This window comes from Natator depressus, chromosome 6 (genome assembly GCF_965152275.1).
Source record: "Natator depressus isolate rNatDep1 chromosome 6, rNatDep2.hap1, whole genome shotgun sequence".
Taxonomy (NCBI): Eukaryota; Metazoa; Chordata; order Testudines; family Cheloniidae; genus Natator; species Natator depressus.
Genome location: NC_134239.1, coordinates 64,343,405 through 64,370,101, shown reverse-complemented (window position 1 = coordinate 64,370,101; position 26,697 = coordinate 64,343,405). Strand labels below are relative to the sequence as shown.

Here is a 26,697-nt window from a genome sequence, read left to right as displayed (position 1 = left end):
TTGTCTTGTCACAGTAACTATCTGTTTTTATTCATGAATTCTAGTTATGTGGATTCTAGGAACAGAGAAATTCAAACAGTGATCACATTTGTAAATAGGAACACATCTATGTATTTAACCTAAATTTTGTATTTCTCTGTTGCTACTTAGTTCAAATAGATCCCGACCCTTGTCTTTGTAATCACTGTACACATTTCGTCACACTGCATTAGCCACCTTTGTAAACTGTATCTTCTCTGTAATGTACAAGCTAGACTTCCTCAGCCTCAGTTGGTATATGACCTACATAACTGATCAATTTAGTAGCTCTTTTCCAAAATTCCTTCACAATTTACACCCCCTTAAAGGACCAGTGCCCCAAACTGGACACACTATTCCGGGTGGGGTTTCTCCATGGCCTTGTATATACCTTATAAGGAAATTCTTATCCGTCAGTCCAATGAAGGAACATTTCTCTGCTGAATCAATCAGGACATGTCATGTGTCCATTGAAAGTTCATGATCAGCCAATTTGTGATCAGCTTGTATGATAAACCATTCATTCAGGGTTTTTCTTTGTTTTTAAACTCCAAAGACAATTTGTTTACTTCATACAATACATCTGGGATGAAATTCACCCCTAACCGGAGGATCAGCACAAGCCCACATATTACTTCAATGCTACTTAAACCCTCAAAATACAGTAGAACCTCAGAGTTACGAACTGACCAGTAAACCACACCTCTCATTTGAAACTGGAAGTATGTAATCAGGCAGCAGCAGAGACCAAAAAAAAAAAAAAGAAAGAAATACAGCACAGTACTCTGTTAAACACAAACTACTAAAAATATAAAGGGAAAGCAGCATTTTTGTTCATAGTAAAGTTTCAAAGCTGTATTAAGTCATTGTTCATTTGTAAACTTTTGAAAGAACAATCATAACGTTTTGCTCAGAGTTACAAACAACCTCCATTCCCAAGGTGTTCGTAACTCTGAGGTTCTACTGTAGAACTTGAGACATTCCCATCAATTGAATGAAGTTTTGGGGTTATGATTTTATTTGGGGGTGGTTGGTTTGTTTTGTCGTAGGCAAAGCCGAAGATGGAGCAAATGATGTTCTCTCTTCATTCCCTTATTCCATAGTCTTCATTTGGTGGAAGTAGGTAGGATTTTATTTTTTCCTCAGTTATTATAACAGCACTTACATAAGTGCTAAAGAGATAGAAAAGTACAAACAAAAACTTGGTACTGAAATGTAGAAATATTATATGATATACCGAATATCATTATGTAGCCCATGGTTAGTTGTTCAAATCCAATCACATGATGGACACTCAGCTAGCCCTGGTCTACACTAGGACTTTAGGTCGAATTTAGCAGCATTAAATCGATGTAAACCTGCACCCGTCCACACGATGAAGCCCTTTATTTCGACTTAAAGGGCTCTTAAAATCGATTTCCTTACTCCACCCCTGACAAGTGGATTAGCGCTTAAATCGGCCTTGCCGGGTCGAATTTGGGGTACTGTGGACACAATTCGACGGTATTGGCCTCCGGGAGCTATCCCAGAGTGCTCCATTTTGACCGCTCTGGACAGCACTCTCAACTCAGATGCACTGGCCAGGTAGACAGGAAAAGAACCGCGAACTTTTGAATCTCATTTCCTGTTTGGCCAGCGTGGCAAGCTGCAGGTGACCATGCAGAGCTCATCAGCAGAGGTGACCATGATGGAGTCTCAGAATCGCAAAAGAGCTCCAGCATGGACCGAACGGGAGGTACGGGATCTGATCGCTGTATGGGGAGAGGAATCCGTGCTATCAGAACTCTGTTCCAGTTTTCGAAATGCCAAAACATTTGTCAAAATCTCCCAGGGCATGAAGGACAGAGGCCATAACAGGGACCCGAAGCAGTGCCGCGTGAAACTGAAGGAGCTGAGGCAAGCCTACCAGAAAACCAGAGAGGCGAACGGCCGCTCCGGGTCAGAGCCCCAAACATGCCGCTTCTATGATGAGCTGCATGCCATTTTAGGGGGTTCAGCCACCACTACCCCAGCCGTGTTGTTTGACTCCTTCAATGGAGATGGAGGCAATACGGAAGCAGGTTTTGGGGACGAAGAAGATGATGATGACGACGAGGTTGTAGATAGCTCACAGCAAGCAAGCGGAGAAACCGGTTTTCCCGACAGCCAGGAACTGTTTCTCACCCTGGACCTGGAGCCAGTACCCCCTGAACCCACCCAAGGCTGCCTCCTGGACCCAGCAGGCAGAGAAGGGACCTCCGGTGAGTGTACCTTTTAAAATACTATACATGGTTTAAAAGCAAGCATGTGAAAGGATTACTTTGCCCTGGCATTCGCGACTCTCCTGGATATACTCCCAAAGCCTTTGCAAAAGGTTTCTGGGGAGGGCAGACTTATTGCGTCCTTCATGGTAGGACACTTTACCACTCCAGGCCAGTAACACGTACTCGGGAATCATTGTACAACAAAGCATTGCAGTGTATGTTTGCTGGCGTTCAAGCAACATCCGTTCTTTCTCTCTGTGTGTTATCCTCAGGAGAGTGAGATATAATCCATGGTCACCTGGTTGAAATAGGGTGCTTTTCTTCAGGGGACACTCAGAGGAGCCCATTCCTGCTGGGCTGTTTGCCTGCGGCTGAACAGAAATGTTCCCCGCTGTTAGCCACAGGGAGGGGGGAGGGTTGAGGGGGTAGCCACGCGGTGGGGGGAAGGCAAAATGCGACCTTGTAACAAAAGCACATGTGCTATGTATGTAATGTTAACAGCAAGGTTTACCCTGAAAAGAGTGTAGCCAGTGTTTTATAAAATGTGTCTTTTTAAATACCGCTGTCCCTTTTCTTTTCTCCACCAGCCGCATGTGTTTCAATGATCACAGGATCTTCTCCTTCCCAGAGGCTAGTGAAGATTAGAAAGAAAAAAAAAAACGCACTCGAGATGAAATGTTCTCCAAGCTCATGCTGTCCTCCCACACTGACAGAGCACAGACGAATGCGTAGAGGCAAATAATGTCAGACTGCAGGAAAGCACAAAATGACCAGGAGGAGAGGTGGCGAGCTGAAGAGAGGGCTGAAGCTCGAATGTGGCGGCAGCGTGATGAGAGGAGGCAGGATTCAATGCTGAGGCTGCTGGAGGACCAAACCAGTATGCTCCAGTGTATGGTTGAGCTGCAGCAAAGGCAGCTGGAGCACAGACTGCCCCTACAGCCCCTGTGTAACCAACCGCCCTCCTCCCCAAGTTCCATAGCCTCCACACCCAGACGCCCAAGAACGCGGTGGGGGGGCCACCGGCCAACCAGCCACTCCACCACAGAGGATTGCCCAAAAAAAAGAAGGCTGTCATTCAATAAATTTTAAAGTTGTAAACTTTTAAAGTGCTGTGTGGCATTTTCCTTCCCTCCTCCACCACCCCTCCTGGGCTACCTTGGTAGTCATCCCCCTATTTGTGTGATGAATGAATAAAGAATGCATGAATGTGAAGCAACAATGACTTTATTGCCTCTGCAAGCGGTGATCAAAGGGAGGAGGGGAGGGTGGTTAGCTTACAGGGAAGTAGAGTGAACCAAGGGGCGGGGGGTTTCATCAAGGAGAAACAAACAGAACTTTCACACCGTAGCCTGGCCAGTCATGAAACTGGTTTTCAAAGCCTCTCTGATGCGTACCGCACCCTCCTGTGCTCTTCTAACCGCCCTGGTGTCTGGCTGCGCGTAACCAGCAGCCAGGCGATTTGCCTCAACCTCCCACCCCGCCATAAACGTCTCCCCCTTACTCTCACAGATATTGTGGAGCACACAGCAAGCAGTAATAACAGTGGGAATATTGGTTTCGCTGAGGTCTAACCGAGTCAGTAAACTGCGCCAGCGCGCCTTTAAACGTCCAAATGCACATTCTACCACCATTCTGCACTTGCTCAGCCTGTAGTTGAACAGCTCCTGACTGCTGTCCAGGCTGCCTGTGTACGGCTTCATGAGCCATGGCATTAAGGGGTAGGCTGGGTCCCCAAGGATACATATAGGCATTTCAACATCACCAACAGTTATTTTCTGGTCTGGGAATAAAGTCCCTTCTTGAAGCTTTTGAAACAGACCAGAGTTCCTGAAGATGCGAGCGTCATGTACCTTTCCCGGCCATCCCACGTTGATGTTGGTGAAACGTCCCTTGTGATCCACCAGAGCTTGCAGCACTATTGTAAAGTACCCCTTGCGGTTTATGTACTCGCCGGCTTGGTGCTCCGGTGCCAAGATAGGGATATGGGTTCCGTCTATGGCCCCACCACAGTTAGGGAATCCCATTGCAGCAAAGCCATCCACTATGACCTGCACATTTCCCAGGGTCACTACCTTTGATATCAGCAGATCTTTGATTGCGTGGGCTACTTGCATCACAGCAGCCCCCACAGTAGATTTGCCCACTCCAAATTGATTCCCAACTGACCGGTAGCTGTCTGGCGTTGCAAGCTTCCACAGGGCTATCACCACTCGCTTCTCAACTGTGAGGGCTGCTCTCATCTTGGTATTCATGCGCTTCAGGGCAGGGGAAAGCAAGTCACAAAGTTCCATGAAAGTGCCCTTACGCATGCGAAAGTTTCGCAGCCACTGGGAATCGTCCCAGACCTGCAACACTATGTGGTCCCACCAGTCTGTACTTGTTTCCCGAGCCCAGAATCGGCGTTCCACAGCATGAACCTGCCCCATTAGCACCATGATGCATGCATTGGCAGGGCCCATGCTTTCAGAGAAATCTGTGTCCATGTCCTGATCACTCACGTGACCGCGCTGACGTCACCTCCTCGCCCGGTAGCGCTTTGCCAGGTTCTGGTGCTGCATATACTGCTGGATAATGCGTGTGGTGTTTAATGTGCTCCTAATTGCCAAAGTGAGCTGAGCGGACTCCATGCTTGCCTTGGTATGGCGTCCGCACAGAAAAAAGGCGCGGAATGATTGTCTGCCGTTGCTCTGACGGAGGGAGGGGCGACTGACGACACGGCTTACAGGGTTGGCTTCAGGGGGCTAAAATCCACAAAGGGGGTGGCTTTACATCAAGGAGTAGTTCAGGCAGGACTTCACGGAGGGTTCCAATAAGAAATGGTACACCTAAGTTATTGTTCTTATTGGAACAAGGAGGTTAGCCTGGCCTCTGATTGATACATGGCTAGATTTACCTCGCTGCACCTTCTCTGTGAGTGACTGCAGTGTGACCTAGAGGAATGAATCCCCTAGACAGGGGAGAAGGCAAATGAGTACAAAACAAATCTGGTCTATTTCTTGTTTTGATCCACTCCATCTATCTTTTACATCTTTGGCTGGCAGCAGATGGTGCAGAAGGACTGCAAGCCATCCACATCTCATGGCTGCTCGGCAGAAAATGGTACAGTACGACTGCTAGCCATCCTCATCTCTTGCCTGCCTGGCAGAAGATGGCACAGTACGATTGCTAGCCATCGTCATCTCTTGCCTGCCCGGCAGAAGATGGTACAATATGACTGCTAGCAATCCGTATTGCCTGCCTGCTCACCATTAGACGGTTCAATACGACTGACTGCAGGACTAAAGAGAAAGACCTGGTCAAGTCACCAAAAATTTAGTCCCTGCGCCCATGTCTGCCCAGGCGCTCCCAGCCGACGTGGCCAGGAGCACCTCGGACATGACGAGGACGGCTATCAGTCATACTGCACCGTCTGCTGCCAGAAGGCAATGGGTTGCTGCTACTGTGTAGCAATGCCGTACCGCGTCTGCCAGCACCCAGGAGACATACGGCGACGGTTACCTGAGCGGGCTCCATGCTTGCGGTGGTATGGTGTCCGCACAGGTAACTCAGGAAAAAAGGCGCGAAACGATTGTCTGCCCTTGCCTTCACGGAGGGAGGGAGGGAACAGGGGCCGGACAATATGTACCCAGAACCACCCGCGACAATGTTTTAGCCCAATCAGAGTGCTCCATTGTGACTGCTCTGGACAGCACTCTCAACTCCGATGCACGATTGTTTGCCGTTGCTCTGACGCAGGGAGGGGCGACTGAGGACACGGCTTACAGGGTTGACTTCACGGAGGGTTCCAATAAGAAATGGTGCACCTAAGTTATTGTTCTTATTGGAACAAGGAGGTTAGCCTGGCCTCTGATTGATACATGGCTAGATTTACCTCGCTGCACCTTCTCTGTGAGTGACTGCAGTGTGACCTAGAGGAATGAGTCCCCTAGACAGGGGAGGAGGCAAATGAGTACAAAATAAATCTGGTCTATTTCTTGTTTTCATCCACTCCATCTATCTTTTACATCTTTGGCTGGCAGCAGACGGTGCAGAAGGACATATTGCCTGCCTGCTCACCATAAGACGGTTCAATAGGACTGACTGCCGGACTTAAGAGAATGACCTGGTCAAGTCACTAAAAATTTAGTCCCTGCGCCCATGTCTGCCCAGGCGCTCCTGATCGACCTCACACAGGCGACCAGGAGTACCTCGGACATGACAAGGACAGCTACCAGTCGTATTGTACCGTCTGCTGCCACAAGGCAATGGGTTGCTGCTACTGTGTAGCAATGCCGTACCGCGTCTGCCAGCACCCAGGAGACATACGGTGACGGTTACCTGAGCGGGCTCCATGCTTGCGGTGGTATGGCGTCCGCACAGGTAACTCAGGAAAAAAGGCGCGAAACGATTGTCTGCCCTTGCTTTCACGGAGGGAGGGAGGGAAGGGGGGACTGACGATATGTACCCAGAACCACCCGCGACAATGTTTCAGCCCCATCAGGCATTGGGATCTCAACCCAGAATTCCAATGGGCAGCGGAGACTGCGGGAACTGTGGGATAGCTACCCACAGTGCAACGCTCCGGAAGTCGACTCTAGCCTCGGTACTGTGGAAGCACTCCGCCGAGTTAATGCACTTAATGCACTTCTGTGGGGACATACACACTCGAATATATAAAACCGATTTCTAAAAAACTGACTTCTATAAATTCGACCTTATTCCGTAGTGTAGACATACCCCTAGTGGTATAATAGTTTCCCCTGGTTTTGTTTACAGTTCCCCTGTTGATGAAGTATAGGACCTTACTGGCCTTCTTGTCTGCAGCTGAAGAGTTTGTTTCCATCTTCATGTTACTTGTAGTATTAATCTCAATGGGTTTCATTTCTACAACATTCCACTCAGCAATATTTAGGTTGCCTTATGATTTTTATATCTAATTTACGTATCACCTGTAGACATCATTCAGTTAAAGGTATCATACAGTCATCTGTCAATTCAGGTGTTTGGTCCAGCGGCAGATTACAGTTTTGTGGGGTCCTGGGCCAGAGCAAATGGGGGCCTCCCCCACCCCTTCCACCTGCAGTCCCGTCCCCCTCCCGCCCTCCTCCCAGCACTCCTGCCAGGGAGCAGGGTCAGGGCACAGGGGCTTGCCCCACTCCACACGTCCGGTGCTTCTACCAGGGAAGAGGGTTGGGATGCAGGGGCGCTCATTTTCCAGGGCCCCCCCATTGGCCAGGGTCCCTGGGCACGGGTTGACAGATATGACACTGCAGAGGACTTACCAGTTATGGCCTATTTACACTCAAGAGCCACCGCGAACAGGATTTGAGTTCTGTACTGGAGGCAATTATCAATCGCACTTCCAAAAGGAGTTTGAGTTAACACTTTAGGGTAAAGCAGAGTAAAAACAAAGGATCTCCAAGTTGGTCATAAACAAGCCATTGTTAACCTCTGATGGATCAGTCTCTACTGGGGTAGTGGCATGAAATGTCTCAATAATATTTGGGTGCAAAATAAAAAGTTATACCCACCCACCTAATTTAAGCCTTGTCACCATGTAATGAGGAAAGGACTGGCTAAATCAACTGTGGTGTTAAGTAGGGGTTAAAATATTTTTCTGGGTATGACAACCTACATTCAACCACACACAATGAGTCTTTCATTGGAACCCAGAATCATTTATGCTAGGATCAGCAGTACTTAAAAAAAGTCCCGTGGGAATTGGGGCAAATATTTATGGGGCTTTTCTGGCACCAGAGGAAGACCAGGTTGCCAGTAACTTATGAACTCCACTGTGCTGGCTTTCTGTTTCACTGGATTCTACCTAACTGAAGCAAAGGGTTCCATTTCAGAGTAAACCCACAGAAGATTTTTTAATAGTGGCTGCATTTTGCACATGTATAGCACCCTAAGGCTGCCAACACACTGTACAAATACTAATGAATGAAAGCTCACAACGCCCTCTGAGGCACCTCCATCTTAGAGAAATTGAAGCACAGGTTCAAGATCACACAGCAACTCAATGGAAGAACTGGTAAAAGAACCCATATTGCCTCACTCTGACACTTGTGCTTCAACCATTAGACCTCCCTGAACCATGCTTTAAATCTAGACAATTCTAGAGAGGGTTAGGCTTAGGGAAAAGGTGTATATGTCCCACAGCATTGCCAGCCCCACACATTCAAAAATCACAAGTTAAACTTTTTTAAAAAAAATCTCATGAGTGGCTTAAAAGTCATGAGATTTAAAAAAAAAATTTTGGATTTTTTTGGGGTTGAGCCCTTACAGTACACTCAGTACATGTACTTAAGCTTTTCTCTGCAACCAGGAGAGCTAGAAACATACTTTTAAATGTAAAAAAAAAACAAAAACAAAAAAAAAACAAAACCAGTCACTTGATTCCCAGGTCTAAGACTTTAAGGAAAACATCACAAGAAATCCTCCTCTCCTTGGACCAGGGACCCATCTCTTTCATCCTTTTCCTACATAGGGAGGAAGTAGCTTATAGAACACCAACTTCAAGGTGCATTCCCAGAGTTGAGGGGATCTTCATTACAGAATAATAATATTTTTAAAAAATCACTCTCATGGCAGACCAAGACAGGAAATAGCAGCTGCCTCATGGTTTTTTCATCCTCACTTAGACACCTACCAGTGTTTTCCGCCTTCAGGGTGTTGAAGCCCATGTATTGAGATAATAAACAAAAGAATTCTTCTGTCAACCTAGCAAGGTCTATACCTCAGTTCTTAGGTCAATCTAACTGTGTCTCTCAGGGGTGTAAATATTTCACACCCCTGAGAGACATAGCTAGGTCAACCTAAGTTTTAGGTGTAGGCCAGGCCTTAGATTATAACTGCTTTAGAGCAGGGACCATCTTTTTGTTCTGTTTGTACAGGGCCCAGCAAAATGGAGTTCTTGTCTATGACTAGGGCTCTTAAGCACTACGGTGATACAAATATTAATAGAACAATTTGCACTCATGTAGGTCACTTTTCCTGTGCACATGTTTTTGTTCCCATAGTTTTATTTTTTAAGTCAGGGCGGTGGGGGGGGGAGGGGCTGGTTGGTTGATTTTATTTTATTGTTTGTTTTTCTTTTCATAAATTGATTTTTTAAAAATTGGATAAACATTGCTTGGTTTTGTTTCATTTTGCTATTTTTGTCAAAATATAACTCTGGAGAAGAGGTGACAGAGATGCTAATGGTAAAATTGTGATGAGAGCTCAGAAGATAGAAGAGAAGACAGAAATGAGGCACTGCAGAGAGGGGAAAGGGATAGGAACTGAGAAGTGCTGAAGACTCAGATGGTGCAGAGGAGGAGAACGGAATGACACTGGATAAGTAATTTGCAAGGAGAGGAAGTGAAAAGAAGCAAAAAGGTGGTGAACTGAAAGTGGTCAGTTAGTGAAAGTGGCAGCAGTAAACAGCTTCATTCAAACAAACAAGGTAGTTATGCAAGAGGCACCAACAGGTTAGAAATTGGCTGAGTGACACATGGCAGCAACAGCTCATAGTTTTCCCTACTTAAAAAAATTGTTTTGGTTCTTAATCCAAAAAGCTAACATCCACAAATAAACAACTCTTTAAGAGAGGACATACAGAAGACAGTCTGGGACACGAGCACCTCACTGTAGTGTGCTGTCTCCAGCCGTCCCCAATTTCTTTTTCAAAATGTGTAAGACTTCCCTGAGCACAGCTGCCAGCTGTTTATATTGTGTGGATGAAAAACCAAGGCAAGTAGGCAGTCTTCCCACGACTTTCTGTTGCTAGATAGAGCAAATATCCAATCAAGCACCAGGCAGCACTAAATTAGTTCAAAATCAGAGATTCCCCCCCCCCCCAGACATCAGTGTTTTCACCTATTTATTACAAACAGCACCTTAGACAGGAGCAAGTCAATCTGGTGATTTGTGGTATGTCATGACAGCACTTCATTGGTGCCCCCATCCATTACTGCAGAATTTCAGCCTTCTTTTAAAAGAAAAAAAAGGGCCAGAGGCTCAACTGCTATAAATTGGCCTAGCTCCACCAACTTCATTAGAGTTATGCCAATTTACACTGGCAGCCAGAGGCAACGAATGGGATCATGTGCCCCCCCCACCCCACCCCCGTGTTTCAGCCGGGGGGGGACGTTGGGCTGAGTGTGGCTGAGGCAGGGACATGACTGGGAAAGGCACCGGCATCTAGCACTCCCGCTAAGCCCTGCTAGGAGGCACCCGGAGCAGGGAGAAGGGAAGGGGCTGGCAGTGGAGCTCTGCCAGAGGGGGCGCAGGGAAGCCCACTGAGTCCCGTCCCTTCCTCGCCCGCAGCCGCAGTTACCGATGCTCGGCAGTAGGTGTCTGGAGCCCGCTCCGCACCCACAACAGGAAGGTGATGGGAGAAGTTGGGAAGGAGCTGTTAGGGGAGTGGGGGCAAGGTAGTGCTGGCTTGGAGCAGGTGTGGGAAGCATAAGGGGAGTGGGAAAGGAGGCAGAGGCAAAGCGTGGGGTGGTCATGTGCCCCCCTGAACCTTTAAATTGTGTCCCCACCCCCACTATCAAGAGTTACATGTGGCCTCTGTTGGCAGCTGAGAATCTGCCCATAAGTTTCTAGTGCTCCTGGTTGGGACAAAAACCTTCTGTGATCAAAAACAATGAGGAGTCCTTGTAGCACCTTCGAGACTAACAAATTTATTTGGGCATAAGCTTTCGTGGGCTAAAACCCACTTCATCAGATGTATGGAGTGGAAAATACCGTAGTCAGGTATAAATACACAGCACCTGAAAAGATGAGAGTTGCCTTACCAAGTGGGGGGGTCAGTGCTAATGAGCCAATTCAATTAAGGTGGAAGTGGCCTAGTCTCAACAATTGAGAAGAAGGGGTGAATCCTAAGGGAGGGAAAATCACTTTTGTAGTGCTAATGAGGCCAATGCAATCAAGGTGGCCCATTTTAAACAGTTGACAAGAAGGTGTGAGTATCAGCAGAGGGAAATTAGTTTTTGTAGTGACCCACCCACTCCCAGTCTTTATTCAGGCCAAATTTGATGGTGGCCAGTTTGCAAGTTAATTCCAGTTTCTTGTTGGAGTCTGATCAGAGTCTGTAAAAGAAAAACCTGTACCAATACCTTGAAGGCAGATGTGAACTGTCCCCTTTCATCTCAATATAGTGTTTACTGAAGCTTTAAGATGACAATTTAAATATGTCAACATTATTAATCATTTCACTTCAGGTCATTTGAGAAGCATCCAGCTTTTCTGGGATTTTAGGCCTTATCTAATATTTATTGTAGAGGAAGTTATATCAATTGGCCCCCCTCAATCAATTGAAAAGCACCTTGAGTCTGTCTACACAGCATTTTGGAGGGAGCTAGAGGGCACCTCCCAACCCAGGTCAACCCCTTTTCCTAGGCTTCAGAGCCCAAGCTCCAGCCCACAGCACGCACTTATAGACAGTTAGTGAGAGTCCCGCTACCCCAAGTCTGTAGACCCAGGCTGGGAGACTTGGTCCCACTTACTCCAAAACGCTGTGTAGACATACCCTTGCGTCCACACAGTTAGGTCTGGACTATGCTTAAAATTTAGATCGCCATAGCTACATCCCTCAGGGATGTGAAAAATCCATACCCTGGAGTGCCGCAGCTATGCCAACCTAACCCCTGGTATTGATGCAGTAGGTCAATGGAAGAATGCTTCGGCCAACCTAGAGACCACCGCTTAGGGAGCTGGAGTTCCTACAGCAGCAGAAAAACCCCTTCCATTGCTGTAGGAAGCATGTACACTACAGTGTTACAGTGGCACTGTAGCCCCCACAGTGTAGATATGGCCTTAATAGATTGTTGGGGAGGCAGAATTTATATGGGCATGAACCATGGTAGCCCAAACAGGTGGAGGCTCAGCGGACTGCATGCCATTGTGGACATAGCACATAGGCACAATTGGTGCACTCACCTCTGACAGCTGTCATCTTTGGCAACTCCATCAGCCCACTCAGCATCTCTTCAGCTTCCCCAGTTCACCAGCTGATAAGTCCCTCTGCACTACCCCCAGCCATCTCTCTCAACACTACCTTCACCGGGAAATGCAGGCCCCTCAGCTCTACAGGTCCAGCTGGGGATCTCCAGCCAGGACTGCACTCTCCCCTACCAGACCCCCTGCACCCTCCATATCACCAGCTGTAGAGTTGCAAACACAAGTCAACATTTGAGGTGGTAGGGAGCATACACAAGGGAGCAGGGCAGGGGGCATGGCTCCAGAGGTTAAGCTACAGCTCCCTGCTTCCTCTCTATATTCACAGCTTCTTGCCTCTCCAAAGACAGCAGTATGCGGTCATCTTCCTTATCCATCAATGCCACATTGAGTCAAGAAGGATTTCGTCCTTGGTTTCCTCTCTCCCTCAGATTAAGATTTGATTACTGGTTGCAGCCAATCACCAGTCCCAACCTGCCGTGCTGCTAGTTCATATTTTTTTGCTATTGGGTATGGACCTATATGGTCCTTTCCCCCCATATGAAAAATAAAATATCACCAGATATATCCTGTATGGGAGGGTAGGGACAGTTCAGATTATTGCCAAACAAAACAACATCATCATCTAGCTGTACCTTTGCTCCTGACTGCAGTAGTACAGGGATCACAACATAAAGACAAACTGTAATGGGCTATAAAAATAGTTTCCAATCACTTGATCCAATGCAAGACATGACTACTATACGTGACAAATCATTTCTTTATACAGACAGCACTATTGACACTTTAAAATAAAGTAGCAGCAGGAAACAGTCACATCGTCTACATGGAAAACATGCACCAAAACAGGAAGTTAGAAGCTGGAGCATGAGACACAGAAAGCTACAGGGTGATTTCTATAGCTGCTCTGTGCAAATTCTGTATTTTATTTTGACCCTGACTTCCCCTCTCCTTCCACTACCACCTTTTCTTTGTTTAATGAAGATATCTCCACTGAATCAAAGAGAAAAAATAAATCAGAGAAAACACCCAGTCACCTGAAAAAGAGCATCCTGTGTCTCTGGCTGCAGCTTTGATCTTCCTGACCTTACAGCTGCATTTCCTGTTGTAATTCTCATTAAAACAGTAGCCCCCTGCAGGAAAGATGCACAATTTTAATCAACTGAGGTTTTGAAATATTTTCAGGTATTTAAATTTGCTATTTTGTACTTAACACATGTATTCTAATTAAGGGAATTTCAAGGTAGTTATCTAAGGGCTTATCTATGCTATCAAGTGTTGACAAAACTTATGCTGACACCCAAAAGTCGACAAAACAAAAATCACCAAAGGGTGTTCACACTTGCTCCCTCTGTGGGCAGATCATGTCCACACTGGGGACACCATCATCGATGTGGTGAGCAATGCACCGTGGGTATGTATCCCACAGGGCAGTGTTGTGGGAAGGAAGAGCTGATCACTGCGCGAGTTCTCCCACAGTTCCCTCAGCTGCTGAAAGCAGCATCATGAGCAGCTCTGTGAGCTCTTCGTGCTGAGGAATGGCAAAGCAGCAGAGCAGTCTGTCCCCTGCCCCCTGAAGCAGCAGTCTGCCTGCTGCTTTGTTCCTAGTGCAGGGCAAAACAGGAGCATTCCAATGATTTGCTCTTTGTTTGTTCCCCAAAGGAAGCAGCACACAGATACCTCCTGGAGCTTTGAAAGGGGAGGGGCGCATGCCTGCAGGGCAGCAGAGACCAAAACACTGAGCTGAGCAATCAGGGCAGGCATTGTGGGATACTGGCGGAAGCCGGTTCTGTGGACAAAACTATCAGCAGTGTCTACACTGGCTCTTTGTCAACAATAAAGGGAGGGGGAAAAGACAAAAAAAGTCTCTTGTAGGGGTGTATCAAGGTTCCTTCCCCACTCTGAACTCTAGGGTACAGATGTGGGGACCTGCATGAAAGACCCCCTAAGCTCATTCTTACCACCTTAGGTTAAAAACTTCCTCAAGGTACAAACTTTTCCTTGTCCTTGAACCCTATGCTGCCACCACCAAGTGTCTTAAACAAAGAACAGGGAAAGACCCCACTTGGAGACACCTTCACCCAAAATATCCCCCCCAAGCCCTACACCCCCCTTCCTGGGGAAGGCTTGATAAAAATCCTCAGCAATTTGCATAGGTGAACACAGACCCAAACCCTTGGATCTTAAGAAAAATGAAAAAACAATCAGGTTCTTAAAAAAAGAATTTTAATTAAAGAAAAAGTAAAAGAATCACCTCTGTAAAATCAGGATGGTAAATACCTTACAGGGTAATCAGATTCAAAACATAGAGAATCCCTCTGGGCAAAACTTTAAGTTATAAAAAAAACACAAAAACAGGAACATACATTCCATTCAGCACAGCTATTTTACCAGCCATTAAACAAAAGAAAATCTAACACATTTCTAGCTAGATTGCTTACTAACTTTTTACAGGAGTTCTGAAGAGCATTCCTGATCTGTTCCCAGCAAAAACACCACACAGACAGACAGACAGACCCTTTGTTTCCCCACCCCCAGCTTTGAAAGTAACTTGTCTCCTCATTGGTCATTTTGGTCAGGTGCCAGCGAGGTTATCCTAGCTTCTTAACCCTTTACAGGTGAAAGCGTTTTGCCTCTGGCCAGGAGGGATTTTATAGCACTGTATACAGAAAGGTGGTTACCCTTCCCTTTATATTTATGACAGGGTGGAAGTTTTTTTGTAGCCAAAACTGGGCATTTTTCACAACAAAAGTCCCATTGTAGTGTGTACTCTCTTGCTGTTTTGTTGCCAAAAGGCAGTTATTGGCAACAAAACTTGGTCGTGTAGAAAGGCCAAAGGCAGTAGTTAAAAAACCACTGCAATTTTTGTTTGAGGGCCTAGGCCTTGGACATTAACATTTAACTGCACCTGTGTTTTGTTTATTGTGGGACAACAACACTTGGCATGTATATAACTTTACATGTTCAAGGCCCTGTGCAGACATTCACTAATATTTTTAACAGCATTTTCCATACCACATCAGACCACTGATCTATCTAGCACTATACCCTGCCTCCAGCACTGACCAGTAGCTTATCCTTCAATGTAAAAAAAGATTTCCTCCTAATGCTGTTGACCAATTGTACATAGCATGTGGCTGGGCTTAGAAATACCTTCCTGACCTCTGTGACAATCAGTTTACACTCTGAAGCATGATATGTGATTGCCCATATTCTCATTTTAGTGAGCATGGCCAACTGATTATAAAAAGCTATCCAGACTCTCTCTAAGATAGCCCTAATTAACAATGCAAGATGGATCCAGCTATTTTTCAGCACATCTATATTATTAACTGGCTGATTTGTTTACTAGTTAGTTTTTCTTCCCAAGAAAGGTCATTTTGGTCAGTTTCAGTGAGATTCCTGGTGGTTTCCAGACAGGTGAGGTAAATGGCAGATTAAGGCAGCAGCTGCAGGACTTAATCAAGCTCTCACTTTTTGGCCTTGGGAAACAAAAACAGGATCTTAGCTGTTCCAGATTCTCTCTTTGTGTCTGTTGTTTCTTTTGGTCTTTACACAAGAAGAACAATATGGAGAAGCCACACAGGCACAGCTGGGCCCCAAATGACCATGTTCATTAAATAGAGACAAACATGCAAGACCTAGCTATATACACACTACTGTTCTGACCACTTTCTGTGGGCTTCTGAAACATGGAACACAGTGAGCACCACTAAAGGGCTCACAAACTATTTAGAGGGATACTCCCTATATCTCTACATTACAGTGTCGTAGACCTCGCTGCTTTCGCTTCCCTCTCCATAACCCAGTTCTGAACTTAAAAAGGAAGTGGCTGGAAAGCAGAGACTCTCTTAGGGCATGTCTACACTATGGAAGTCAATCTTTAGTAAGTGATTTTATAGAGTCGATTGTGCGTGTCCCTACTAAGTGTATTAGGTCAGCAGCATGCATCCTCAATACTGTGGCTAGCATCAACTCATAGAATCATAGAATATCAGGGTTGGAAGGGACCTCAGGAGGTCATCTAGTCCAACCCCCTGCTCAAAGCAGGACCAATCCCCAACTAAATCATCCCAGCCAGGGCTTTGTCAAGCCTGACCTTAAAAACCTCAAAGGAAGGAGATTCCACCACCTCCCTAGGTAACGCATTCCAGTGCTTCACCACCCTCCTAGTGAAAAAGTTTTTCCTAATATCCAACCTAAACCTCCCCCACTGCAACTTGAGACCATTACTCCTTGTTCTGTCATCAGCTACCACTGAGAACAGTCTAGAGCCATCCTCTTTGGAACCCCCTTTCAGGTAGTTGAAAGCAGCTATCAAATCCCCCCTCATTCTTCTCTTCTGCAGACTAAACAATCCCAGTTCCTTCAGCCTCTCCTCTTAAGTCATGTGTTCCAGTCCCCTGATCATTTTTGTTGCCCTCCGCTGGACTCTTTCCAATTTTTCCACATGTTTCTTGTAGTGTGGGGCCCAAAACTGGACACAGTACTCCAGATGAGGCCTAACCAATGTAGAATAGAGGGGAACAATCACGTCCCTTGATCTGCTGGCAATGCCCGTATTTATACATCCCAAAATGCCATTGGCCTTCTTGGCAACAAGGGCACACTGTTGACTCATATCCAGCTTCTCGTCCACTGTAACCCCTAGGTCCTTTTCTGCAGAACTGCTGCCGAGCCATTCAGTCCCTAGTCTGTAGCGGTGCATTGGGTTCTTCCGTCCTAAGTGCAGGACTCTGCACTTGTCCTTGTCGAACCTCATCAGATTTCTTTTGGCCCAATCCTCTAATTTGTCTAAGGTCCTCTGTATCCTATCACTACCCTTCAGCATATCTACCTCTCCTCCCAGTTTAGTGTCATCTGCAAACTTGCTGAGGGTGCAATCCACACCATCCTCCAGTTCATTTATGAAGATATTGAACAAAACCGGCCCCAGGACCGACCCTTGGGGCACTCCACTTGATACCGGCTGCCAACTAGACATGGAGCCATTGATCACTACCCGTTGAGCCCGACAATCTAGCCAACTTTCTGTCCACCTAATAGTCCATTCATCCAGCCCATACTTCTTTAACTTGCTGGCAAGAATACTGTGGGAGACCGTGTCAAAAGCTTTGCTAAAGTCAAGGAACAACACGTCCACTACTTTCCCCTCATCCAGAGCCAGTTATCTCGTCATAGAAGGCAATTAGATTAGTCAGGCATGACTTGCCCTTGGTGAATCCATGCTGACTGTTCCTGATCGCTTTCCTCTCCTCTAAGTGCTTCAGAATTGATTCCTTGAGGACTTGCTCCATGATTTTTCCAGGGACTGAGGTGAGGCTGACTGCCCTGTAGTTCCCAGGATCCTCCTTCTTCCCTTTTTTAAAGATGGGCACTATATTAGCCTTTTTCCAGTTGTCCGGGACTTCCCCCAATCGCCATGAGTTTTCAAAGATAATGGCCAATGGCTCTGCAATCACATCCGCCAACTCCTTTAGCACTCTCGGATGCAGTGCACCTGGCCCCATGGACTTGTGCTCGTCCAGCTTTTCTAAATAGTCCCGAACCACTTCTTTCTCCATAGAGGGCTGGTCACCTCCTCCCCATGCTGTGCTGCCCAGTGCAATAGTCTGGGAGCTGACCTTGTTCGTGAAGACAGAGGCAAAAAAAGCATTGAGTACATTAGCTTTTTCCACATCCTCTGTCACTAGGGGGTTGCCTCCCTCATTCAGTAAGGGGCCCACACTTTCCTTGACTTTCTTCTTGTGGCTAACATACCTGAAGAAACCCTTCTTGTTACTCTTAACATCTCTTGCTAGCTGCAACTCCAGGTGTGATTTGGCTTTCCTGATTTCACCCCTGCATGCCCGAGCAATATTTTTATACTCTTCCCTGGTCATTTGTCCAATCTTCCACTTCTTGTAAGCTTCTTTTTTGTGTTTAAGATCAGCTTTCTTCCCAGACCAGAAAATTACTGTTGGGGATATTGAAATGCCAATAGTTATCCTTGGGGACCCAACCTACCCCTTGCTTCAATGGTTCATGAAGGCGTACTCAGGCAGCCTGGACAGCAGTAAGGAGCAGTTCAACTATCAGCTGAGCAACTGCAGAGTGGTGGTAGAATGTGCCTTTGGATGTTTAAAAGGGCACTGGCACTGTTTGCCGAGTAGGTTAGACCTCAGCGAAAGCAATATTCCCACTGTTATTGCTGCTTGCTGTGTGCTCCATAATATCTGTGAGAGTAAGGGGGAGACGTTTATGGCAGGGTGGGAAGCTGAGGCAAATTGCTTGGCGGCCAATTTTGAACAGCCAGACACCAGGGCAATTAGAAGAGCACACTGAGGCATGCTGTGCATCAGAGAAGCTTTGAAAAACAGTTTCATGACTGACCAGGCTATGGTGTGACAGTTGTGTGTGTTTCTCCTTGATGCAAAGCCAATCCCCCTCCCCCACTTCAACCACAGCTGGCACAGGAAATAAAGTCCCTATTGTTCTGAATCCATTCATTCATTATTTATTTTTTTTAAAAAACCTTGAGATCACCGACAACACTGACTCGTAAAAGGTAGCCCAGGTGGGATGGGGGAGGAGGGAAGGACGAGGCCACATTGCTTATTGTAGCTAAACTACAAATCAAAGCTGTTTGAATGCCAGCCTTCTGTTGCTTGGGCCATCCCCTGGAGTGGAGTGGCTGGGTTCCTGGAGCCTCTCCCGCCACATTCTTGGGCGTCTGGGTGAGGGGGATATGGAACTTGGCAAGGAGGGCAGGCGGTTACACAATGGATGCAGCGGGGGTCTGTACTGTAGTTGCGTTTCCTGCAACTCCACCAGATGCCTCATCATGTCCATTTGCTCCCCCATTAGCCTCAGCATCTCCTCCTGCATGTTCCAATCATGCTCATTGTCTGCTTTCCTGGCCTCTGCCACTGAATGCCTCCATGCATTCAGCTGTGCCCTATCAGTGCGGGAGGACTGCATGAGCTCTGAAAACATGTCATCACGAGTGCAGTTTTTCGCCTTCTAATCTGCGATAACCTCAGGGACGGAGTTGATGCGGAGAGCATAGAAACATTTGCAGCTGCGGGGGTGTGGGGGGGAAGGGAGAGTAGAATTTAAGAAGATACATTTCTGAGAACAAAAGGGAGACTCTTTCACAGTGAATCAAGCAATTCACAGCAGACAGCACATGTGTTTTAGGTACAAGGTCGCATTTTGCCTTTTATCGAGCACCTGCCAGTATGTTGACACATCAGACATGGCTGGGCAACAGAATTCAGTTTCCAGGCAGCCATGGTAAGCCAAAGGGTACGCGGGGTTGGCTTCTTCTGCATTCATAACATGTGGGAATGGTTTCAAACTGCAGCACCCTCCTTTCCCAGAGCAACCAATGCCGGTTGGGTTTGCCTTTTAAAAGGAGAGGCTGTGGCTGCTGTTTAAAAGAAGGGGCTGTGGTTTTGGGATGGGTGTGCAGCACACTCCCCCCCAGCATGGCTATTCTTTTGGGGAGGGATAGCTCAGTGGTTTAAGCATTGGCCTGCTAAATCCAGGGTTGTGAGTTCAATCCTTGAGGGGGCCATTTAGGGATCTGGGGCAAAAATTGGGGATTGGTCCTGTTTTGAGCAGGGGGTTGGACTAGGTGACCTCCTGAGGTCCCTTCCAACCCTGATATTCTATGATTCTAGGATGATCCCTTTTAGCCAAGCACAAACAGCCCAGCATAACTGGGGTTTAATGTGCCAGGGATCACCAAACAGAGGGGATTATGGTTCCCTTACAAAACTTCCCCTTTTTCAACCAGATGACCATGAATGATATCACTCTCCTGAGGATAATAACACAGAAAGATAAAGACCGAATGTTGCATGAATGCGACCAAAACCCGGGACCATTCCCTGCCATGCTTTGTGCTGCAATGATTCCAGACTACTTGCTACTGGCTTGCTGTGGTAAATTGTCCTACTGTGGAGGACAAAATAAGGCAGCCCTTCCCAGAAACCTTCTGCAAAGGCTTTCAGAGTACCTCCAGGAGAGCTTCATGGAGATGTCCCTGGAGGATTCCCGCTCCATCTCCAGACACGTTAAACTTTTCCAGTAGCTGTACTGGCCGCAAATGCATCCCAATTCTTCAGGGCAAATTAAACACAATTGCTTTTAACCCCTGTAGTGTAGTTACAAATATGCACTCACCAGAGGTGCTTTCTCTGCCTTCAGGGTCTAGGAACAATATGCCCTGGGAGGGTATACCTCCAGGGAAATGAAAAGGTCCTGGCTGCCGGGGAGAATGGATTCTCCGCTTGTCTGCTGCGCATTCTCCTCCTCCTCCTCTTCTTCATCCACAAAATGCTCCTCCATGTTGTGTGAGGCTGCCACCTTGCAGATGTCCGTGGACAGTGGTGGGGTAGTGATAGGGTCCCCCCCTAGAATGCCATGTAGCTGATCATAGAAGCGGCATGTCAGGGGCTCTGACCTGGAGCGACCGTTTGCCTCCTTTGTCTTTTGGTAGGCTTGCCTGAGCTCCTTAATTTTCACGCGGCATTGCTGTGTGTCCCTGATATAGCCTCTGTCCACCATGTCCTGTGCGATTTTGGCACATATATCAGCATTTCTTCTGTGCAGTTCTGCCTGCACAGATTCTTCTCCCCATACAGCAATCAGGTCTAGTGTCTCCTTTTTGCTCCATGCTGGAGCTCGTTTGCGATTCTGGGACTGCATGGTCACCTGTGCTGTTGAACTCGCCACGTTGAGCGAACAGGAAATGAAATTCAAAAGGGCCTGGTGCTTTTCCTGTGTACCTGGCTAGTGCATCGGAGTTGAAAGTTCTGTCCACAGCAGTCACATTGGAGTACTCTGGGATAGCTCCCGGAGGCCGAAGCATCAAATTGCACAACGCTGCGTCTACAGTACCCCAAATTCCACCCAGGAAGGTCGATTTTAGCACTACTCCCCTCGTCGGGGAGGAGTACAGCAGTCGATTTTAAAAGCCCTTTAGGTCGGCGGAACTGGGTTGTGTTATACAATTGACCTAACGAGGCTAAATTTGACCTAACCTCGTAGTGTAGACCAGGCCTTACACACTATAGCCTGGTGGTTAGGGTACTGGTCTGCAATGCAGGAGACTTACAGTCACTTCTCTTCTTTGCCTGATTCAGAGTGATAGGGACTGGGGGGGTGGGGGGGGAGGAGAGAAAGAAAGAAATCTAACCACCCACACACCTCTTCTCAAATCAAAAAGCTGAAAACCTCAGGTTTCCGTCCAACAAAAACAGACAGAATTCAATTTTTGCAAAAACATTCAAGAGATTTTGGTTTCTTTCCAATGCAGAACAAAAACAAATGTCAAAGCCTGGAAAGTTGCTGTGAAATTAAATTGTTGTTCCCCCATCAGTTCTAGCAAGATTCAAGTGTATGCTGTTAAATGACTGAAATATTTCAGGGTGATACCAGTTGCATGTCATACAAAGAACATTTATTTTTGCATCTTAACCCAATTCAGAAATTATTTCATAATCCAGTGGTTATGGATTTTGTTTTTACCCAAACATTAGTGATACCATACCACACCAGTCCCACTTTGTCAATATACTACCTCTTATCTTGGCAAAGATTTTTATGAGCATCTGATCATGCTCTAAACAGTTGTCTTAAGGCCCAGTATGGAAGGAAGTACTGCTTTGCTGCAATCTGGTGCGTGCCCTAAGAGCCTCAGAAGCACAGGTTCAATGGAGTCAGCTCTCATGTGGTGAGGTCTGTCATTTGGTGCTATGCAGGGAATTATTTTCCTATTAACCCATTTATGAGCTTGTGACCCTCTTATTCAAAGGGAAGTCAAACCACCAAGAGAGGGCTGAGAGTCTGATGTGCTCAGTGACAGCTGCCATATTAGAGTCAATACCAAGAGCAGCGATACTTTCCATGTACGGGCAGTTTCTTTCACGCTGTCAACTTCTGGGTGTGCGAGTCTCATCCTAGGGCTAAACATGGTGCAACTAGGTGCTTTGCAACTAGGTGAATCTGTACGATTCAGCCAGCATTACTGAGGAGCCAGCCATCTCACTCCTGATAGGCAGTCTCCCCATCCCCACTATTTCAGACTCATATCCTACACAGCTCCGCCAATGCACCTCAAGCTTGGCCTGAAGCACATACAGTCACATCAGTCCTGGGCCTCTCCTGAGGAGAGTCTGCCAGTTGGACTGACTTGGTTATGGTGGGTGTTATGGAAACAAATGTCCATTAGGAGCTAGGATCAGCCCAAACTTACTTTCACTGGGGCCTACACTGTATTCATCCCCTGGAGTGAGGCAAAGGCACCAAGTCCAGCTCCAGCTCCTACCACCCCCTCACCCTGAGTGGCAAACCTTTGGCTCCTCCACTTGCTGGGCCATGCTCAGTGGGCACTGAAATCAATGGGAGTTTTACCTGAGCAAAGACTGCAGCATCAGAACCAATCAGGCCAGGATGGAAAGCAGTGGACAAGAGTCTCTGCTCTGTGGGTGAGAGGCGCTGTAGCTCACGAAAGCTTATGCTCAAATAAATTGGTTAGTCTCTAAGGTGCCACAAGTCCTCCTTTTCTTTTTACTTTACTTAGCACAGCTGTAGCGTCTCCATCTCTGTTTTAGATGGGCAACATGACACTGAGCCCTGCTCCCCCACTTCTAGAACCCCAGGACTGAGACAGAGATCTCAGTAAAACCAGTGGCACAATCTGAACAACATTAGCTGATCAGTGAGTGCCCTCTGGTGGCACATTTAAAAAAAATCCTTTCATTCTAGTCCGGACATGGGCACACCAATGGGATACATTTTCAAAGCCCTTCCCTTTATATGCACGCAAAATTGGTACCTGGACCGACCTGTGTGTGCAAAACCCGAGTGCGTATTCTCAATGTGCACAAGATAAAAAGGTAGCCTATAGATGCAAGCTCTGATTCTTGCCCTTCTATGTTAGGGGTAGAAGCTTTGTGGTTTGGGCCCATCAGGATCCATACATTACTAATGTGCAGTGGTGCTGGAACACTTAATAGTGGGGATGCTGAAAACCAGCCCCTTTACCCTGGTCCGTACCCCCTCCCCCCGAGCTGTGGCTGGGAGCAGGGCCGTGTCTCTGGGAGAGGGGGATATGGACAGGTGTAGAGGGGGTTGAGGCTGGGGTCACAGCTGGGGACGGGGGCGGAGCTGGGCGCCTGGACCCTGGGCACGGGGCCGAGAGCCGGTATCCCGCATTTGGGGCTGGGAGCAGCGCCCCGTGTAAAACCTGGAGGTGCTGCAGCACCCCCTGCACCCACAGTTCCCGCACCTCTGCTAATAAGAGTTCAGATCAAAGCTTTTTGGTTTGGGCCTCTCTCTTAGAAAAAATTAAGTTTCCATCAAAGAAGGTCTGAGAACTCTCTATGTGCTGGGAAAGCGAAGAAAAGGTGAGACACAGGAGTCTCTTCCCACCACTCAGCTTTATTTCCTGAGCTGGGCCCAGGTTACAAAAGTGAATGCCTTTACACAGGACACAGCAACATCGTCCATTTAATAAGACATCTGAAAAGAAACATATCCACTACAGACAACAGCCTTCTGGGATTTTGTCCTCCCCGCTCCCTGCCTGTTAGGTAAATTCTTAGCGAGACAAGGTGGGTGAGGAAATATCTTTTCTTGGACCAATTTCTGTTGGTGAGAGAGACAAGCTTTCAAGCTACACAAGCACACACACACACCCATGTCAAACCCTTCCACCACAAGATGTGCTGTGCAGGTTAACATGACACCAATTTCAGGGTAATCTCCTTCCCAAGGAGGAACAAATAGACAACACTGGATGGAGAGCTCAGCAGGGAGGGGATCTCACAACAGTCTAACCGCTGGCAGAGAGCAAAACCAACATCAGAAGTAATGTTACCTCACTGCAGATGCAAACTTATTCCTGCCCTTGGAGTCTGCAACAATGTCAGTGGTCTGTGCCACATCATCTTCCCCCTCCCAACCCACTGATTTTAGTCTCTTGGTTCTGGTAGCTACCGTAGTGTGTGCTCCTAGGAGTGGCGATGGAGTTCTTTATATGCCATTATTGCATTTACTTCCTCCCCCACAAAACAGAGTCAGCCTGACAAGGTGTTGAAGGAAAAAGAAGGAAACAACTTTACTCTAGTCACAAGCTTACACAAAAATCCAATTTGCAAATTGGATACAATTAACTTAGGCTTGAAGAGAGACTGGGAGTGGCTAAGTCATTATGCAAGGTAACCTATTTCCCCTTGTTTTTTCCTAACACACCCCCCCCCCCCCCGACGTTCTTGTTAAACCCTGGATTTGTGCTGGAAATGGCCCACCTTGATTATCATACACATTGTAAGGAGAGTGGTCACTTTAGATAAGCTATTACCAGCAGGAGAGTGGGTTTGTGTGTGTGGGGGAGGGGGTGAGAAAACCTGGATTTGTGCTGGAAATGGCCCAACTTGATTATTATACACATTGTAAGGACAGTGATCACTTTAGATAAGTTTCAGAGTAACAGCCGTGTTAGTCTGTATTCGCAAAAAGAAAAGGAGGACTTGTGGCACCTTAGAGACTAACCAATTTATTTGAGCATAAGCTTTCATGAGCTACAGCTCACTTCATCTTTCATTTGAAAGCTTATGCTCAAATAAATTGGTTAGTCTCTCAGGTGCCACAAGTACTCCTTTTCTTTTTTCACTTTAGATAAGCTATTGCCAGCAGGAGAGTGGGGTGGGAGGAGGTATTTTTTCATGCTTTGTGTGTATAAAAGATCTTCTACACTTTCCACAGTATGCATCCGATGAAGTGAGCTGTAGCTCACGAAAGCTTATGCTCAAATAAATTGGTTAGTCTCTAAGGTGCCACAAGTCCTCCTTTTCTTTTTGCGAATACAGACTAACACGGCTGTTACTCTGAAACCTGACAAAAATCCTTCAGCACTGAGCTGACAATGAGGAATTTACAACCTCACAGGGCTCCCTCTCACAACTAACCGCCTCACTCATACAGCCTGAAGCCCCTCTATCCCCCCCTCCCCCCGGTTTGCTGGCCCCCCCCATCAGTTCCCTTTGGCTCCCCAGTGGATTGTTCTAGCCAGCGCTTCAATGGGAACATACACAGGGCAGCACTAGAGATGCTTTCTGCTACTCATTCTTGGGATTGTAGTTTATCTGGGCTCCAGCCTCTCCTATCTTGCTTGTACATGACCCCGGTGCCCCAGCTCTCTCCACTGTCCTCTTGCAGATAGCAGTTATGTGACGCATCGGTCTCCAGCCCGTTTGAAGTGAGATTCATGACAGCAGCTGTAACTCAGGCCCAGAACATGCTCCTGCGAGACAGCTTTTTAAGGATCCTCAAAATTCCAGAGGCCCCCACTTGAGTTTTTCTAAACTAGAAATAAGGGCCTGGCTTAGCTCACCTACTGCCAATGGCACAGACCCTGGAGTCCCCATAGCCTTATCTTACTTAGCATCTTCCACTGGAGGTTCTCTAACCCTTTTATGAAGTACAGCAAGCATTATCCTAGGTGTGGAAACTGAGACAGAGGTTAACAACTTCCCCACGGTCACACAGTCAGTGACAGAACTGAGAGAAGGATCCAGGTCTCCCAACCTCTGAGCCCACAACCGCAGCAGCCTCATTCACGTAGCAGTTTGGCTGTCCCTGTTGTCAGCACTGGTTCAGTTGTAGACACGGCCACCCACCATCAGTGCAACACCAAGCCACGGCCAGTGTTATCAAAAGTTCATGAGAGGTTCAAGAGAGCCAAAGCGGCCCGTTGACCCTGACCCAAATGCAGCAAGAGACCACTCAGGCTATTCAGGACAGCAGGCCTAGCAACAGATATTCTTTACCCACAGAACAGTACTTGCCGACCTGCCCCGGGTATTGAGAGACTTATTGTTTGTACAGCACTTGGACCCCTGTCAGAGGGCTGGTCACTAGGACATTCCCAAGTTTAGTTCTCCCACATGTTCTGGGTCTTTTTGTGTGGTGTGCTTTATGGCGAGCTGTTTTCAACCTCAGTTACACCTGACACTGCAGCTGCCATTCCTTTCCAATGGGGGTCGAAGTCATTCACCACGTCGTAGGATCAGGCCTATACTTTGTAGATTTAGTAGCACAGCAATGGCCTAATCCTGCAGTCCTTGCCCATGGAAGTCCACTGGACTTGTGTTTGAATTACAGCAGGACTGAGGCCTAACTATGCCTAACAATGCAGCAGGTAAATGCTACCCACATGTACACAGAACACTGAGAAGTAGTCAAATGATTACAATCTTTTTGCCAATATTTTTGGATCCCAGCCATCTTTTATAGGCCCTGGGGCCTCACTTCACGACTTCCTTCCTGTTCCTTTCATGCTTGAACAAAGTCTTCTTTTTCCTGTTAGCTTCTTCAGACATCTCCCTTTCTACACTCAGGCACTCTCTTCACTCCACTCTAATCTTTCCAGTTCTCTTCTGTGCACAAACTGTTCTCCCAACACATCCTCTTCAGCTTGAGTACTTACTGTTGCGCTTCCTGAGTTATTAATTTACACATG

General features: G+C 47.0%; 1 protein-coding gene across 1 annotated transcript in view; it reads right to left on the bottom strand.

Annotated features, from left to right (window-relative positions):
• Positions 1-13,247, bottom strand: part of SUSD6 (sushi domain containing 6) — a 125,829-nt gene extending 112,582 nt beyond the window's left edge. Inside the window, exon 1 of the mRNA XM_074955552.1 lies at positions 13,223-13,247. The gene's annotated coding sequence lies outside the window, so the exon portion shown is untranslated. The remainder of the gene's footprint in view (positions 1-13,222) is intronic.
• Positions 13,248-26,697: the final 13,450 nt, after the last annotated feature.